Genomic DNA, 19,311 nt, shown 5'->3' with positions numbered 1-19,311 from the left:
ACTGGACAGCTACATGTAAAAGAATGAAATGAGAACACTCCCTAACACCATACACAAAAATAAACTCAAAATGGATTAAAGACCTAAATGTAAGACCAGACACTATAAAACTCTTAGAGGAAAACATAGGAAGAACACTCTGACATAAATCACAGCAAGATCTTTTTTGATCCACCTCCTAGAGTAATGGAAAAAAACAATTGGGACCTAATGAAACTTAAAAGCTTTTGCAAAGCAAAGGAAACTACAAACAAGACAAAAAGGCAACCCTCAGAATGGGAGAAAATATTTGCAAATGAATTAATGGGCAAAGTATTAATCTGCAAAACATATAAACAGCTCATGCAGCTGAACATTAAAAAACAAACAACCCAATCAAAAAATGGGCAGAAGACCTAAATAGACATTTCTCCAAAGAAGACATACAGATGGCCAAGAAGCACATGAAAAGCTGCTCAACATCGCTAATTATTAGAGAAATGCAAATCAAAGCTACAGTGAGGTATCACCTCACACCAGTTAGAATGGGCATCATCAGAAAATCTACAAACAACAAATGCTGGAGAGGGTGTGGAGAAAAGGGAACCCTCTTGCACTCTTGGTGGGAATGTAAATTGATACAGCCACTATGGAGAACAGTATAGAGGTTCCTTAAAAAATTAAAAATAGAATCACCCTATGACCCAGCAATCCCACTACTGGGCATATAGCCAGAGAAAACCATATTTCAAAAAGACACATGCACCCCAGTGTTCATTGCAGCACTATTCACAATAGCCAGGTCAGGGAAGCAACCTAAATGTCCATCGACAGACGAATGGATAAAGAAGATGTGGTACATATATACAATGGAATATTACTCAGCCATAAAAAGGAACGAAATTGGGTGATTTTTAGAGATGTGGATGGATCTAGAGACTGTCGTACAGAGTGAAGTAAGTCAGAAAGAGAAAAACAAATATTGTATATTAACGCATATATGTGGAACCTGGAAAAATGGTATAGATGAACTGGTTTGCAGGACAGAAATAGAGACACAGATGTAGAGAACAAACGTATGGACAAAGTGGCGGGGGGGTGGTGGTGGGATGAATTGGGAGATTGGGATTGACATGTACACACTGATATGTGTAAAATAGATAACTAATAAGAATTTTTAAAAATTCAAAAAAATAAGTGTAAAGAAAGAAACTGAGTAGATCAAAGATATAAGGAGTTTACAGTGAAAAAGATGGTGTGTTGTTTTGTTTACAGTTACAGGATTTAAAGATAAAGAAGTTTTTGAAGTGTGTAGCGTGACGCAGGCATGGTTTGTATGACCCGAGGAACTTGTTAAGATCGACATGCCTGGGCTGTACTTCTGCCTTGCTGACACTTAATTAAGACTTTTCCGAGTTTTCACAAAGTTTATGATATTACTTTGAAGAAGCTGCCACAGGTGATTTTGATATACCACACTAAGCAAGAGTCACTAGTGGGCTAGAAACTGGAATGTTGTCTTTTTCTTTCTTCCACCCCTTTCTCCAAAAAGAAGAGAAAACGGAGATACAAGTTATTGAAGTTGAGAGGGTAATAGAGATCAATAGAGGAGTGGATGAGAAGGAACACTGAGTTGTAGTCATCACTGAAGATTATTTTTTGGTCTTTTTAAATACTACTGACTAGTGGGGAAAAAAAACGTTATTCATTTATTTTCAACAAATAATAATTGGGTGCCTCTTATGAATCAGGCTATATTTCAGGCATAATTAGTGAATATTAAGGATTAAGTGTCTCCTCTCCCGTAGCTTGCATTTTGTTTTTAGCTTGCATTTTTTAGTAAACATGAATAAGCTGTCATTCCTAGAATATTTAATTGAGTCACCACAGTGTTTTGAGATATCTAACCTATCCCACACATTGTATGATCCAGTATGGTTTCTTTAGAGTAGTGGTCTATGTAAATAAAAAATTAATTTTGAAATGAATGTTTTCATTTGCTGCTATTACCTCTAACTGCTTTTTTATTGTTGTAAGTATTGCCCTGAAAGTTTCCTTTACCACTAATATAAGGAGGTAGAGAAAAAAGAGGTGAACGCATTTCCATTACATAATGGGAATGAGGAGCATTCTTTCAGTTCTGGCAGTCTTGAGTTTCAGCACAATATGCTTCTTAAATACAGAACAGTTGAAAGTTGAAAATAATTCCAGACTCCTACCTACTGGCTGTGAATAGGCTGAAAACCTTTCCTATATTAGATAACCCTGTGATAACTGATCGAGTAACCAGAAACTGAGAAAAGTGATGGAGGTTCTTCTTTGTTTCATCTTCTCGCTCTTCCCTTCCTCTCCAAACCCAAATCTCTGTATAAGTTTTGATAATAGCAGATGCTTTGTGCTCATGTCTGTTTTGCAATCACTATTTTCATGGGTTCAGTTTTACATACTGCTCACATCTGGTACTATAGCCATCCATTTTAGATTTTTTTAAACCAGTTTTTTAAGGAGAAAATGACTGTATATTTACATGTAAATGTTTTGAGGTTTTAATTAATAGGGGCAGCCTAAACCAGGAGGAGAAAAAATCTCTTGTTCCCTTCAGCTCTAAAACCTATGATTCTTAATATTTTATATATTATAGGTTGTATCAGTTAACAGTTATTTTATACCAGCAGGCCCAAAGAAAATAGTACTTTTTTCCTGATTTGTATTATATTTATTATAATTTATATTTTGGGCTTTTAGGTCAGTAGAGTACTTATAAAATGCTGAGAAACCTTGCAGTAGAGTGAAAATAGGTATGATTTGTGGGAACAATTTTATTCTTAAAAATTTATATGACAGTTCAAATGTTTATTGTTTCTAACTTATGTATTCATTTTCATTATAGCATATTTTACATGTAACATTTTTATCATAACAATTACTCTTTTTATAACTATATAGGTATTTTAATTGAGGTTGAGTGTTTTTGAGATCAGTGGCCTAAACAGAACGTCCTATTTTTTTGAAAGAATGTTTCTTTTTCCTTTTGTTCAGAGAATTGTATAAGAAAATTCTGCTCCAAAAAGCAGTTTTTAGTTACTTAATTGAGATTAAAAACAAAGAGTAACTTTTCCATTGCACCCCGCCCTCCCCCGCTGCCCCCGACCACACCCGTGCTCACTCTGAGCTCCAGGCTCCTACCAAGCTGGTGCCGCTGTCATCTCCCACCAGTCCCCATCATGATCATCTACCGGGACCTCACGAGCCGTGATGAGATGTGCTCCGACACCTACAAGATCCGGGAGGTCGCGGACAGGCTGTGTCTGGAGGTGGAGGGGGGTGATGGTCAGTAGGACAGAGGGTGACATTGATGACTCGCTTATTGGTGGAAATGCCTCTGCTGAAGGACCCAAGGGCGAAGGTACTGAACACATTAATCACTGGTGTCGATATTGTCATGAACCATCACTTGCAGAAAACCAGCTTCAAAAAAGAAGCCTACAAGGAGTACATCAAAGATTACATGAAGTCAGCCAAAGGGAAACTTGGAGAACAGGGACCAGAAAGAGTTAAAACCTTTTATGACAGGGGCTGCAGAACAAATCAAACACATCCTTGCTAATTTCAAAAACTCAGTTCTTTATCGGTGAAAACGTGAATCTAGATAGCATGGCTGCTCTGCTGGACTGTTGTGAGGGTGCTGTGACCCCACGTATGATTTTCTTTAAGGATGGTCTAGAGATGGAAAAATGTTAACAAATTTGGCAGTTACTTTGGATCTGTCACCCGTCATAACTGGCTGGCTGCTGCTTTTCATCCACACGACACCAGGACTTAGACAAATGGGACTGAGGGCATCTGGAGCTCCTCGTTTGTTTTGACGGTGACTTATTTGGAGCTGAGGCATTGTTTTCGAGAAAAAATACGTCATGTAGTTTGTCTAAAAATAAAATGCATTTAAACTAAAAACAAAAAAAGATTAAATATCTGATGGTAATCAAGGGGTTTTACTATACTAGTAAGAAAACTTACTACTAATCCCTTGATGTTTTTGAAGTAAACTGATTCTGAAGTTGATGTCTCTGGGTGTAGACAGTATTCTCTTTTCCCTAAATGTGTTTCCCTCTTCAAGAAAGAGATGAGGTTGAGAGCAATGAGAAGAAAAAGCACTTTCACTCTCTCAGTTCTGTTTTGTCTGTGTGTGTGCAGTTTTTTTTTTTTAACTATTTATTGAGCACCTAGCATGCCTTTGCATCATATTGAAGGAAGAAGGCTATTCTAATACCTGTACTTGAGAAGCAGAAAATTGATCAGCAATTTGATAGTCAGTCTGGTGAAAACCCTTGGAATATGTCTAGATGAATTTATACCAAGTCACCTTATCTGGAGTTGTTTACTATCCAGAGAAAGGAGAGTCAAGCCCAGGATTTCATATTCAAATCAGGATCAGAAAACTAGGATACATGTTGAGTATGAAATAAGTCATTGTATTGTCTCTGCACTCACTACCCTCATCCTTATAGATTTCCTTATCCTTCCCATTCATTACTGTGGAGAAAAGGCTAGGCTTCATATGTTACAGTGGTCTAGAAAAGATGAAAGGCTTATGAGAAACTGGAAGAGGTAAAGAGAATTAAAATTTTTCTTTTGCCTTCCAAACGACATTTTCAGACGGTTACTTTTAAACAGAATCCAAACAAGGTCTGCACACTGCTTTTGGTTGCTAAATTTCAGTCTCTTCCACCTGTTGGTAGAAAAAAATTTGTCCTGTCAAATTCCCCACATTCTGGGTTTGGCTAATCACATCCTTGTGGTATTACTAATACATTCTACTGTCCTCCTGTAACTTCTGTACAGTGCTAGTTGAGGTATGATTAAATTCACTTTTAATTCTTTGATCATGAAGTCTTCTTTTTTCTTCCTTCTGCCTCACACCATGGGGCATACACCATCTGGTTGTATCACTTTCGGTTGTGTTGATGTTGATTAATGGATTCAGTTGTTGTTAGTCTGATCTATCCATTGTAAAGTTCCACATCAGATATTCCCCTGGTGGTCTTAGTGTCCATTAATGATTGTTGCCTAGATTCTTTATTTTCTTAGGGATAGAAAATTGTTGTTTTAATTATATCATTGTTTTTGCATTGATTAGCTGGAATTCTGTGAAGAAGGACTCTTCCTTGTCAAGTATTGGGATACTGAAATAGAACTTGCACAGCAAAAGCAGGGTATGTGCTTGAGTTGTTCTAGTTGTTAAGTTTTTAGACTGATGAGTTGGTGGTGCCCTCTCAAGGTGACCAGTGATGTGAAGTTTATTTTTAATTTTTATAATCTCATGGATTAAGAACTATTTTTGAGGTGTTTTAATCCATTGCGGTTCCTGTCTCCTTTTGACATGACACACGTGGCCTTTGGTTGTTTCCTTGCTTTCTTGCATGGCAAGATGTTCCAGGTTTTCTGCTTCAGCCCTGAAATTGGTCTTTCCTCCAAAGCATTCCTATTTTTATGAGAAGTGTTTATTTGGAGACTACAATCAAAGCATGGAGTGCTTTTTACTACTAGGTTGTCATTAATTGCTGCTAGGCCTTTTTAGAACAAGGAAATGTGTATTTAGTAAGAGAAATAAATCACAAATTCCTGCTTATATTTCAGTTCAAATTTAACATCACTATAGGGTTTTAAAGCTTGATTTGTGTTGTGTGAATTTTATTGAAAATATATCTGTATTATAAACATGAAAATAATTTTAATTTTTTGTATGCAGTTCCATCAGATAAGAGATTTTTATAAAAGTAAAACGACCAAACTTATTTATTATCAAGAAAAATTGTTCCTTGGGATAATGTGACACATTCATCCTCTGCCTTCTCGTCCTCCCTAGCATATTGCTATATATCCTTCAGGTGTAGCCAGCTTGAGGCGTACAGACAGTACTATACCATGAAGAGAAGATGAAAAGATTTTTACTGCTTCTCTATTTGTATATATTTTTTTCTTTCTGAAAATTTTGATTTGTAATGGATTTAACATAATTTCTTACTTGTTTTATATATATTTATAAAAGTAATCTAATTAGTAATGCTAATAGAATTACTATAATAAGACTACAGAAAGAAGTTTAAACTTTCTTTGTGATTCTTTTTTGTCCCTAGGTTATATCCCCTAGGGATATATGCAGTCAAAATACTACTTTAAAGTATATTAGTTTCCTTTATGATTATAAATAATTTCACTGGTTTACAAAAATAAAGATTTATTTTCCAAGTATTTTGCATGTAGATAATGTGGGTTGGCTGTGCCTCTGTTCTGTGTCTTCTCGTTTGGGGATCCAGGCTTTCGGAGCAGGCCCCATGTAGAACATGCCCATTCGTGTGGCAGAAGAAAAGAGTAAGAGCACTGGCAGATACTTTTTTTTTTTTTAAGATTTTTTTGATGTGGACCATTTTTAAAGTCTTTATTGAATTTGTTACAATATTGTTTCTGTTTTGGTGTTTTGGCCGTGAGGCATGTGGGATCTTAGCTCCCCAACCAGGGATCGAACCCGCACCCCCTGCATTGGAAGGCAGAGTCTTAACCACTGAAGTGCCAGGAAAGTCCCTGGCAGATACTTGTAATACCTCTTAAAGCTGTGATTGGACAGCTCATCTACTCAGTTTCCATTGGCCAAATTATGTCACATAACCAGGGTCCAAGGGTACGGTGGGGATGAATAACTATTGCAGGAAAAGAGAAGAGTGATTAAATTCTGAACAGTAATACATTTGACGACATAAAGTTACTTAAATTATTCCATGCATGTTGATGCCATCGTAGTTAACATGATTAGTGTTGGTCTGAATTTTGTTTTAAAGGGATTTTATCTGACAGCCAAGATAGAGAGATAACTGAAGGTCAGGGGAAAAGGCTTTTGTTAGCCTTTGTTTACAGCTGCCATCTACACTTTTGGAGGGGGTAAAATGATGTCATCTGTGTTTATAATCCTGGGCTTTCTCTGCTTAATGACTGTTACAGGTTGAATTGTGTCCTCTGAAATTCATTAGTTGAAGTGCAAACCCCCAGTACCTCAGACTATAACCTTATTTGGAAATAGGGTCTTTACAGAGATAATTATGTTAAAATGAGGTTATTAGAGTAGGCTCTAATCCAATATGACTGTTGTCCTTATAAAAATAGGAAATTTGGACACAGACACAGAGGAAAAACAGTGTGAAGAGCCACAGGGAGACATGGCAAGGTGGCTAGAGTAATGCATCCAGGAGCCAAGGAAGCTAGGAGAGATCCTTACTCAGCACCTTCAGAAGGAGCCCTGCCAACACTTTGATGTTTGGACTTCTGACTTCCAAAACTGTAAGGCAATAAATTTCTGCTGTAAGCCACCTTATCTGTGGTACTTTGTTATGGCAGCCCTAGGAAACTAGTACAGTGATGTAGTTTGACAGTGCTGTCCAGTTTGGCTTGATTGTAAGGGCATTGGAAGAAATACAAGCTATACCTTTAGATTACTATATCAGAAGGGACTTTATTGTCAGGCTAAAGAATTTTGGACTTTGCTAAAGGTGTGCCTTAGAATAGAAGTTTGGCAGTCAAGGCTAGAAGAAACTAGCTTGAGGGTAGTTTATTCTTTTAACCTTTATAGTTTAATAATGGAGTAGTTTGCTGCTGAGGAGATGCAAGAGGATGGATGCTCTGTTTAAAGTACCTTCAAATCTGTTGTCCTTTCAAGCTCTGAAAAGGTGCAGCATAGCTGAGTTAGTTCTCTCTAAGCTGGAGTTCTTTGTTTAACTGCATACCACTACATTTTATAGTTGATTTGTTAGGGGAGTTTTGAAAGTTAAGTGTATGAGTTGAATTATGTCCCCTCAAAGATATGTTGAAGTTGTAACCCCTGGTACATGTGAATGTGACCTTATCTGGAAATAAGGATTTTGCAGATGTAATTAAGATGAGTGGTCCTTTTTCCACTGTGACTGATGTTCTTATAAAAAGAGGGAAATATGAACACGCACCTAGGAGAACGGTGTGTGGTATGTGAAGACACAGACACAGTGGGAAGATGGCCACGCGAAGATGGAGACAGGGATTGGGTTGCCACAGGTCAAGGAATACTTGGGGCTACTACCCAAAACTGGAAGAGGCAAGGGAAGATCTTCCTCTAGAGGCATTGGAGAGTGCATGGCCCTGCCAACGGCTTGATTTCACACTTCTAGGCTCTACAACTAAGACAATAAATTTCTGTTGTTTTAAGCTACCCAGTTTGTGGCACTTTGTTATGGCCACCCTGGGAAACTCATACAGAAGGACACACATGGATTTTGAAAGTACTTTGTGTGTGGTCTGAAGAGCTGCTTCTCTTAAGTCATCACATTTTGCACAAATTATCAGAATGCTTTCAGTTGGGTAAACAAGGACTTCGAAAACTTTGCTCTGCCCTGTATTCACCTGGAAATCTTTTAAAAATATTGCTGTCTGGCTCCCATCTCCAGAGATTGTGGTTTAATTAGTATGGGATGCTACATGGACAGCAGGCTTTTTAAAAGTTCCCCCAGATGATTTAATGTGCAGCAAATTTTGAAGAACCATGGGGCTAATAACTAAACCTTCTAGCTTAGTCAGATATTCTCCCAGCTCCCTCAACGCATGCAGTTTTGTGTTCATTTAGTTTTGATTAGCCTCTAAGTAATACACTTTCCCCTCCCCCCATCAAATTCGTTTGTGCCTTGGCCTATCATGATTTTTTTTTAATGTTGTATTCTATTCTGTTCTTGCCAGCTGGTTAGGCATGTGATTATATTCATCTTCATATACGATGAATTATTTATAAAGTTGTTCTAAGATGTCTATTTGTATTAAAACACCAAATACATTTTAAAACTTTCTGTCACGTATGTATATCTGCTTTTGAAGGTTGAATTATGTTAGTGTTAACATAAGTTGCAAGTAAATGAAAAACTAACTTACATTTCTGTTGAAATAGACTTGCATTTCATGAATTATACAAGTAGTATAATTTTTCAAATCATTATTGACCATTTCCTACAAGATTATATTAGGAATGATAAATTGAAGGACCTGAAAACATCCACCTTCTCAAACATTTCTTTTTGTCTTCAGGTCTCCCACTGTATATCATTTTTTTTCACGTTGTTAGATCACAAAGTGAGTAACATCCAACATCTATAGATATATTCTGGGTTAGTAATTTCTCCATGAGAAATAAAAAAATTTTTTGTCCATGTGATAGTCTAAAAATAATATACCTAACACATTTTAGATCATCCGGGTGGCCACTTTGTAACAAAGTAAGACCATTTGTGTTTATTTTAATCCCATAGTAGACATTGTACATAAAGTACCTTGGTATTTTATTTTTTTTAATTATCTTTTTAAATTTTGGCTGAGTTGGGCCTTTGTTGCTGCGCGTGGGCTTTCTCTAGTTGCAGTGAACGGGGGCTACTCTTCGTTGCGGTGCGCAGGCTTCTTATTGCAGTGGCTTCTCTTGTTGCAGAGCACGGGCTCTAGGTGCACGGGCTTCAGTAGTGGCTCGCGGGCTCTAGAGCGCAGGTGCTCAGTAGTTGTGACACACGGGCTTAGTTGCTCTGCGGCATGTGGGATCTTCCCGGACCAGGGCTTGAATGTGTGTCCCCTGTATTGGCAGGTGGATTCTTAACCACTGTGCCACCAGGGAAGCCCAGTACCTTGCTATTGATAGGTAGTTTTTTTTTTTTCATTTTATAGTTGGAAGTGCTTTCAGATAAGGACCATGCCTAGTGTTTCTATTTATACTTAGATTTTAGTAACATAATAAAATATACAAACCAACTCTTGGGACTAGTGTGTTACTTTGTTTTCTTATAGAAGGTGCTTGGTATTACTCAAATTTGAGAAACACTGAGTTAAGGTAATGTAATTTATGCATTTGTTATAAGTTCCTTGGAAAGCAGGACATCAAGCCATTATTATTCATTAACATTTTGTTACATCAGATTGTTAAGCTTGTCATCTACCTGACTTTAAGGGAGGAAATGTATTTGTTGGCTGTGTTGGTTGGGGACCTAGTGTAAAAAACCTCTAGAGTACAACTACCGATTGAGGAGGGCAGGGGCTCAGCTGGTTTTAGATTGTAAGGGGTCAGAGGTGGGGCTCAGGGGGAAGCTGGAGGGAGTTGCCAAGGCAGAGAGTTTCATTGGTGGAGTAGTGCTAAGTACTGGAGTGCTTAAGTATTAGAGTGCTCGGAAAGGAGACTGGTCTGGGGAAAGGATGATGGGAGATCCTGGGGACAGCTGTGTTTACCCAGCAATTCTGCCTGGGCCTAGGTTTCTCTACCTGGCAAAAGGGTGGTAATGGCTTATATACAATTTCAAAAAGAAGGGAAACCCGATTAGCTTAGGCTTGAATTTCTTCTAATATATCCACGGCAGTTATTGATATGGTTAGGAGTAGCAAAATGAGTGTGGGTTAGTTACTTGCCATTATTAAACACAGACGTGCCTCTGTTCCCTGGATCTCCATTCCCCACATCTCCTCTGTGTCTTTCTTTCGTGTCCTCACAGTGCAGAGAGGCGGGTATGGGATTTGTACCATGTATATAGCCTGGAAATCTGACTATAAAGAATTGCAAATTTGTTACTCAGCTAGCTGTCTCCTTTTATTTCTCAAGTAGCTAACCAATTGAGTATATGATTTAATCGATTCTGTAGTGCCAAGGCCCAGCATTATTTGTTTCCATGTATATGGTGAAGAAGGCTGCCATTGTTTGTAGTCTTGAATGTATTCTCTTTAGGAAACGAAGGCTGCAAGACAGAGACCAGCTTCATGTTTCAGTTGTTGGGGAAGGGATTGAAGCCCTTTGGAACCTACCACTTAACACAGATGTGAGGCTGGGCAGACATGCAGGATAGTGGGAATCCACACCATTGGAGGAGGAACTGTCACGGGGGCAGTGCTCCTTTACCAGAGCCTCCACACCGTTGCACAGCTTTTTGTGAAAGAATTTGATGAAAACATGGGATGCAGCCTGGAATTTGGCTGTGAAGACTATTCTGTACAATATCATTCTTTGTATTAATAGATTTCTGTATTATTGCAGCATTCAGGGCCTAGAACAGTGCCAGGCTTATATTAGCACTTAGTAAATGTTTGTTGAATGAAGGAGAGAGAAACTGAATTTCAGTCAAATTATTGAAATTTACGCACAAGCGGGTGTATCTGGAAAGAAGTTCACTTAGAGGTGTAGTCTCAGAAAATGTATAATTTTCACTCCTCCCTATTTTAGTTAATAGATTCCATATGTTTTATCAAAACTAGAACTTTTACATGAAGATGTTTATGGCTTTTAAGTACCTTTTCTGTTTATTAGGTATAAATTTACAGGATACCTAATGTAATTCCAATATGAACATAACAGAAATCATACCAGTCATGATTTAGGTCATATTATAGTATGAACAATATTGTGGCATAAGAGGTCTATTTCCCCAGGGAAACTCTTGAATGTTTCCAGAAAACATTAGCACCAGTATTGCCAAGAGGGAATCAATTTTTATACTAGCAGGTTTCAAACATTTTAGACATAGTACTTCACTACATTCTTAATTTATTAATGACTCTAGAAAAATTTTCTTTAAATGGGTTATAGCTATCAATATATGCTGCATCAGAAATTAACACTGTGAAGTTTTATAGTACTAATGCATTTTAACATAACAGTAACAAACCCATCTATAACATGTTAACACACATAATATGTTTTATGGAAAATAATTTCCAAGACAAAAAATTTCCATGAGAAGAGTGGTGTTGTTTTAAATTTTTGAAAGTCTCTGTTAATCTCTGGTTTAATAGAAGACATCTGGGTTCTCACATCTGCTTCTGCATTCACATGTTGAGATACATTGTTACAGTGGAAATTTATGGGGAAAATGGCCTTTCAAAGATAGATAGATGTAAATCTTTTTAATCAAAATAAAAATTCATTTTTCAAATAAATTTGGATATTCTTCTTTGCTACTACACCAAATCTCAACAAGTGGATAGTTTCTTAAGGGTTAGTTGCAGTGCAAGTTCTGAAATTGTATCAATGAGCTTTTTGTATTCTGTTATATTAAAATCCATTAGTCTCTCTTGAACTTTGAATGGATTGTTTTCCTCATGCATAATCTTATGCTAGTCATTGGGAAAATATTTGTTCACCGAGTTATACAGATCTTCCAAATGTTCGTTACACAATAGAAAAAACCAGAGTCATTAACATCCCCACTGATCTCATCACAGAAATTTTGGAGTAGTATCAGGAAGCTCTCAAGCTCATGGTGGCTGATAAATTTTCCAAATCCTAATTATCTCTTAAAAGCTTAAGTTTTATTCTTGCCAACAAATATTGTGTTAGTTGTTTTCTTAAAAGTGACAGTTTCACTTTGTTTATTTGCAAGAAAATGTCTGCCAAATTCTCAATCTGAAAAACCATACTTTGTGAGTTGTTTGAAGTAAAAATGGTGTTCCATAGTAAAAAGTAGCTAGTTCAGCTTGCAATTCAGACATTTTCACAGTGCTTTTCTTTGAGACAACCATCATTTTAGTATGCAACAGAAATACTGTATGTGTACTTTTTGTTATAGAGGATATTGAAAAGGTGTATTTCAGGGTTAAGATTTTAATAAAATTAAAGTGTTTTTCCTCCTTCATCAAGGAACCTCTCAGTGGAGAATTTTTGTGAGTTTTTTTTTAAGTGCCTGGTGGTGAATAGTATAATGACTGCTAATACTGTAAGGTGTTAGTGTCTTGATTCCTACTAAGGTGTGAGCAGTTTTACCAACTATTGGTTTGTAATATCAGTGTAAATATCAATTCAATGAAAAAGGCATATTATAACAGTATTTTATATTACTGTAAAAATAATTTTGATCTTTAGGACCCCTTAAAAAGTCTTGGGACCCCAGGGGTCTACAGACCTCACTTCTATACTAAATAAAATAATCAAACTTTGTCATAGGCATGACAAAGATAATGAATCTGGGTATTAGTTTTGAGCACTTTGAATAGTGTTAGCCGTTGAAGTACGTGTACTATGAAACAGAAAGAAGCATCTTTTAATGAGATACTATTAAAAGTCTGTCTTTGCAGTTAGAAAGTCTATATAACCTGACTAGGTAGAGTACTTACAAAGGATGGACATGGGAGACCCTTCTCCCCGTGTGGTTATGGAGTGATGTACTTGATTTGTTTCTATGTTGTGTTTTTTGTCTGTCTGTTTTTTAAACAGAAAATCTTATAGGATAGTTCTACTATATTCTCTTACCCTGTGAAATTGACCTATGAGGTTTTCATGGTGGAATCCCTTCTCACTCCACCTTTTTCAATAAAACTTTGGAAGCCTACCTCAATTCATATGTATCAGCAATTTCTACTCCATTTTCTTTTGCCGTTTGTCTTCAAGATTTACTCATAGCTGGGTTGTGTGTGTGTTGTGAGGGGTGTGTGTGTATCAATCTCCTGAGTTTTAAACTTGGTTTTACATCATCTTCTCTTGATTTGAGCAAGCATGTATTGCCCATTGGGAAGAATGTGATCTCTTTACATTTTTTTCCCATACGTGGACACCTGATCTATATTAATCATACATCTCTGCTACCAGAACAATCTTCTGCACATTTTTACTACTGTTCTCCCGAAGAATTTACCACGTATCAGTATAACCAGTCCGTGGACACTTGTTTTGATTCACCTAGGGCTCAGTAGTCTTAGTTTTATCTACTTAGTCTTTTTTTCTTTTGAGGAACCAAAGAATATCTATTCCTTATTCAATAAATTGTTTCATAAATACTGTTATAGGTAGTATTTGTTTACAACTCTATGAGTTTGTTACACCTGGTACTTTATTCTGTTTATTTTGCCTGCGATATCTCAGTTTTAAGCCAAGTTTCCATTCATTCAGTTGACTGTCGTCTTAAAGTTTTAGCTGCATTCCAGTCTTACCGGGTCCTTGTAACATTTCTGTTCCAGAGCCAGAATAGTAAGTTTTTAAACTGAGAAAATCCTGTTACCACTCTTATATTGGTTCCCATTCCCACAAACTCAGAGCTTCTCTTGCTAGTGGGAGGGGACTAGGGTCTTGATTTTTATTTTCTTACCTGACTTTCATTTCCAGACTTTTCCTTCCCAGACTGACTGGGAATGACTAATTACTGCTCAATAGTTGAAAAAGATAGACCAGAACTATGACCTATCTTCTGTTTCCTTAGTGTTTTAATTTCTTGTCCTTCTTTATTCCCCTGTCAGCATACCTTGACTATAATTTATTCAATAATTTAACACATGTTTATTGAGTCCATCCTTGAATCATATAGTTTTATATTTTAAAGGGATTTTAGAAGACATCTGTGTGAACAACCACTTTTTTATATGTTTGGGAAGTTGAAGTCCACACTTGTGGACCATGAAGCAGCTCATCAGAGGCTTCTTGGGTATGAAAAGAAAGAGCTGTAGCGAATGTCGGTTGAACTTTAAAGTTGACTCATCACATAATGCATGCTAGTTTACTCTTCTCAGTCTAGAGAGCTTTGCTGAGACTCTTAAAATAGCTTAATTGGGATTCAAAGTTAGTATTCCCTATCATCAAATCAACGACACATGTTCTGTAAAAACAGTTCATTGTTTTGTGAAAACCACAGGGTATTGTGGGCTAAACAAAAATGGGTGATGGGTTGGAATTTACACACAGGCCGAAGTTTGTAAACCCCTGGTATAGATCACAGTTGAATCGAATGATTGACATTAGAAGTCTCAGTTGCTAATGAAAAATTGGTTTGATATACCTTTTGCCTATGCTTTTATATAAGTCAGTATTTATAAAGGATAGCTGGTCCTAATAAGTATTATGCATAATAAGTTCTTAAATATTTCTTAATGAGGTGGACTCATTTATTTTCCCTTTTCCTAATTCCTGGAGATGTCCATCTGAGGTCTGACAGTTTTAAAAATCCTCTCATGCACTTGTAAGCCTATTAAAAAATGCTTTATTAAAAATCACTATGTGATCTGGTGCTCTCTCTTAGCCTGCAAGATTTACGTGTAATACTCTGTGTACTTGTACTGACTCAAATCATTGAAGTTTAAAAGTGAAAGAGACTACTATCTGCTTCACTTTCCTCATTTTCTAGATGAGGAAACAGGCCCAGAAGATTTGTCTAAAATCATACAGGATACCTGAGATCTTATTTCTCTCTCATATTATCTTTAATTTACACAAGAGCTCTGGATTCCAATGGAAAAGGAAAGGAAAAGCAATTTAGGAGTTTATCCCTTCTCAGTTATGCTTTAAATTCTTAAGATTCACCAACTTTGTTGACTGTTAATCTGATAACAAAACAAACAAAGCAACAACAACCAAAAGAAAAAACTCTAACAGCACAAAAATTGCCTACAACTTACAGCCATACTTCAGAGATACTGCAGGTTCGGTCAGACCACTACAATAAAACGAGTCACATGAATTTTTTGGTTTCCCAGTGCATATAAAAGTTACATTTATACAATACCTTAGTCCATTAAGTGTGTGATAATAGCATTATGTCTTAACAGATATATACCTTAATTTAAAAAATACTTTATTGCTAATAATTACCGTCATTTTGACAATGCAGGGTTGTCACAAGCCTTCAATTTGTTAAAAAAACAAACAAACAAACACTTAAGGACAATAAAACGAGGTATGCCTGTGTTAAAAAATAAACCATGATTGTAGTCCAGGGCTAATGCTCTATAAAATGTATGTCTGCTGTTGTTGTCATTAATGCTTTAAGAAATCAGTCAAATAATTTGGTTTTATTGTACTGGGTTTTATATTTTGTTTTAAATTTGGTTAGTATTAAAATAAGCTGAAATACATATTTCAGTTAGAGCTTAATGTTTTTTTTTTCTTGAGATTATGTGTTTCTAAATCCCGATTTGTTGCATTTTACAATTTACAAAAGTAAGTTTTGTAAACATGATTTCATTTATTAGTCTAATACAATTTTGTGAAATCTTTTAAAATTTAGCATTGCAGAAGTTGAGAATGTACTTTATACACATTTTAAGCTATATTGCCAAAGACTTCAGAACTAAGTCTCAGAATACACCTTCCTTCATTGTACCATATTTTATGTGTGTATGTACACAAAAGTGTTATTACCTAACATTAGTAGGATTTTAATTACTGTTTTTAATGTAGTGGGAAATGAAGCATAATGCATTTTTTTTGTGCCGTTCATAAGAGTGTTGCATGGGGAGTGGGGGAGACAAGCGGGTACTTCGGGGAAGAGGATTATGAAGTGTTAATGTATCCTGTTAATGTCGTCGTCTTTGACAATTACAGGACAGGATAGGGTTCCTAAAGACAGAGGCAAATTTTCAGAAAGGCAGAGCCTAGCAATCGTGAACTTAACGTTGATAATTTTAAAGTTCTCCAATGAATGATCAGAGTTTTACAGAATTTGGGATGATGGGTATGTATCAGTTTGCTAGGGCTACCATAACACAATACCCCAGACTGGGTGGCTTATAAAACAACAGAATTTTATTTCCTCCCAGTTCTGGAAGCTGGACGTCCAAGATGAAGGTGCCGGCAGGTTTGGTGTCTCCTGAAGCCTCTCCTTGACTTGCAGGTGGCCGCCTTCTCCTTGCCTCCTCACAGGGTCTTTCCTCTGTGCACATGCATTCCTCGTGTCTCTTCCTCCTCTTAAAAGGACACTAGTCACGTTGAGTTACAGTCCCATTATTAAAGGTTTACCCTAATGGCTTCATTTTAACATAATCACCTCTTTAAAGACCCCATCTCCAAATAAAGTCAAATTCTAAGATACTGGAGGTTGGGCTTCAACGTATGAATTCTAGAGGGGCACAATTCAGCCGTGAGATGGTAATAACCACCAATGACTTTGCTAATGGATAAATTGATTTAATTTCTTTCCTCTATTTCATTTCCCTTCCATACACTTTGTTTTGTTGTTGTTGTTGTTAGTTGTCCTAGTTTGGTATTTTTGCAGTGTGTCGTGGTTTTAACAAGACAATTTGACAATTTCATATGATAACCCATTGAGATAGCGTGGCAGTGGATGAACTGTTACTTTACTTCACAGGCAGATTGAGAATTTATATCCAACAAATTTTGATACATGATTCTTTGTGAGTTTAGAAGCTGTTATTTAGCAGGTATTATAAGCAGTTTGTTTGTGACTGTAGTGGTGGCTGACCATTTAGGACTGCCAGTCATATCAAGGTCCATGTAAGGTGTGTAGTGATAACCTGTGCTGTACATTTATCCTTGGCAACGTATGTCATGGCTTGGAATTAGCAACTTCCTAGGACCTCCTAGTGCTGAGAATTTTGATTCTTTTTATAGTTATTACATTCTTTTACATTATACATTCCATACTTTTTTTTTTCTTCTCTGAGGAAAGTCAGTATAGTATTTGAGTAACATTTCTGAATGCCCAGATCTGTATGTAGAAATGTAATTCTCATGTGTCGGTGCTCTTGCGTTAAAATGAGGAAGATAATACTGAAGAGGAAATTATATAATGTGTATGTGACCTAGCCCCATACATAGCATGTAGCAGCTACTCAATAAATGCAAATAGTCTCCTGTTTCATTTTCCTTATCAAATTAATGAAAAGCAGTGTACACACAGATGGGAGCAAAGGCAACTTGGTGTGCTCCAGACATTTTGAATTAAAAGGAAAATTAGTTCTTCCAACACTGTGCCTATTACAGAAACCTGTAAGCCACCCACATTTTACATCCTTCACCTGTCTGCACCCCCAGCCTCAGGGTGTATGCTATCATAATTTTCTGTAGTTTTTCTTACCTAAGTTGGAGTTAATTGTTCTCTGTCTTCCCAACAAGATCTGGTCCTGGCATTGGGTAGCCATGGCTCTAGCACCTGTCATAGTGCCTTACACATTGGAAGTGCTCATCCAGTTTTAAACGAGTGAATAAAATAGATCTGTCAGAAAAGTAGTGCTTTTAGTGCATTTTCCCCCCATAGGCTTTGTTAATTCATCACCATTGTAGTGTTTACTTTTCACTTGTCATTGCCCCATCCTCACAAATGTATCTAGTCAGCATTTGTTTGGGTTGGTTTGTCACCCCAAAGTAATATAAGTAACTGGAAGTTTGACCTTCCTGTATGAAGGGAACAGAACCAGAGGTACCGCTTTCCATGAGCAGTGAATTGTAGTATTATACTCTGGAGCATTTCTGCTGGGATGTCCTGTTTTACCTCTAGTTTAACACATATAAAGTGTGACTCCCCAGAGGCCTGTGCTCTCTAGGCAGCCCATTTCTCTAGGTAAGTCTTTCCACTTTCTAGTCTGGAAACAACTGGGAATTTTTGGATTCCCACCCCCCTCCCCACTCCTTATCTCTCCAAATATAGTCTATCACTGACTTTAGTCACTTTCTTGTTTTAAAACATTTCTTGGGTTGTCTGCTCTCTTTAGGTTGCAACTGACAAATCTTCACTGGATTATACAATAAAATTCATTTTTGACTTCTTCAACCAAAATACTGTGGTAAATTAACTTCAGATAGTATTTGATCCAGTTGCACAATAGATGTTTAATGTCATCAAGGACACAGTTTCTCTTGTCTCTGCTCTGCCCTCCTTCTCTTTGTCTCTGATAGCTCTGTTCTAACCTCAGTGATGCACATTCATCCCAGGCTTCACAGAGTGCCCTTGTTGCCTGCCCACTCCTGTGAAGGGAGGAGGTTGACTTTCATAGAAACCAGCACACGTCTTCTCGTGTTTCACTTACTGGGAGTGATTGAGTTGGGACACGTGGGGTATGCTGTGAGTCTGTGGGAGGAGGAATGTCAGCCCTAAACCAAAGATATGATTTGCTGGTTGGCTTAAGCAAATAAATGCCTTCCTTTGGACCAGGAGGTCCATCCCATTTAAACCACAGGGCTGAGAATGGAATAGGTCTCCAAATGGAAGGCAGTAGTAGTAAAGTAGTATTGTCTTTCGCAGATAGTGTCAGTGAATGCTACAAGAGGCAAGCCACAGTTTTCTTCATCTTGCTAATTGTGGTCACCCCATGTCTCAGCTGCTGAGTTCCAGAGAAGCCTGAGTCATCCTTTCTGCTAGATGGACTCCCAACATATCAATCACCTTGGGCCCCTGTGGGTCATTAATGTTTATTTGGAAGGGTATCCCAACATGTCCAGGGTTACATTGTTTGATAATTATTTGTCAATATTAAAACAACTGTTATTTTAACATCAGAGTTCTTTTAGCAACTTTTAATATTGTTGCTCTTTTTTTCAACTATTAAACAGCTATGGCCACTAGTTGTAGATACTGTATTTAA

At 37.1% G+C, this 19,311-nt stretch overlaps 1 protein-coding gene and 1 pseudogene across 7 annotated transcripts in view; both read left to right on the top strand.

Annotated features, from left to right (window-relative positions):
* TBL1XR1 (TBL1X receptor 1) overlaps positions 1 to 19,311 on the top strand; it is a 176,833-nt gene that overhangs the window by 109,140 nt on the left and 48,382 nt on the right. Inside the window, exon 3 of one of the 7 annotated variants that reach the window (XM_036849955.1) lies at positions 7,138 to 7,311. The exons of the other annotated variants lie outside the window; for them this stretch is intronic. The gene's annotated coding sequence lies outside the window, so the exon portion shown is untranslated. The remainder of the gene's footprint in view (positions 1 to 7,137; positions 7,312 to 19,311) is intronic. 7 annotated transcript variants of the gene reach the window in all.
* LOC118894148 lies at positions 3,037 to 3,867 on the top strand (annotated as a pseudogene).

The sequence above is a fragment of the Balaenoptera musculus genome, chromosome 4, assembly GCF_009873245.2.
Source record: "Balaenoptera musculus isolate JJ_BM4_2016_0621 chromosome 4, mBalMus1.pri.v3, whole genome shotgun sequence".
Taxonomy (NCBI): Eukaryota; Metazoa; Chordata; class Mammalia; order Artiodactyla; family Balaenopteridae; genus Balaenoptera; species Balaenoptera musculus.
This window is presented reverse-complemented; position numbering and strand designations above follow the sequence as displayed.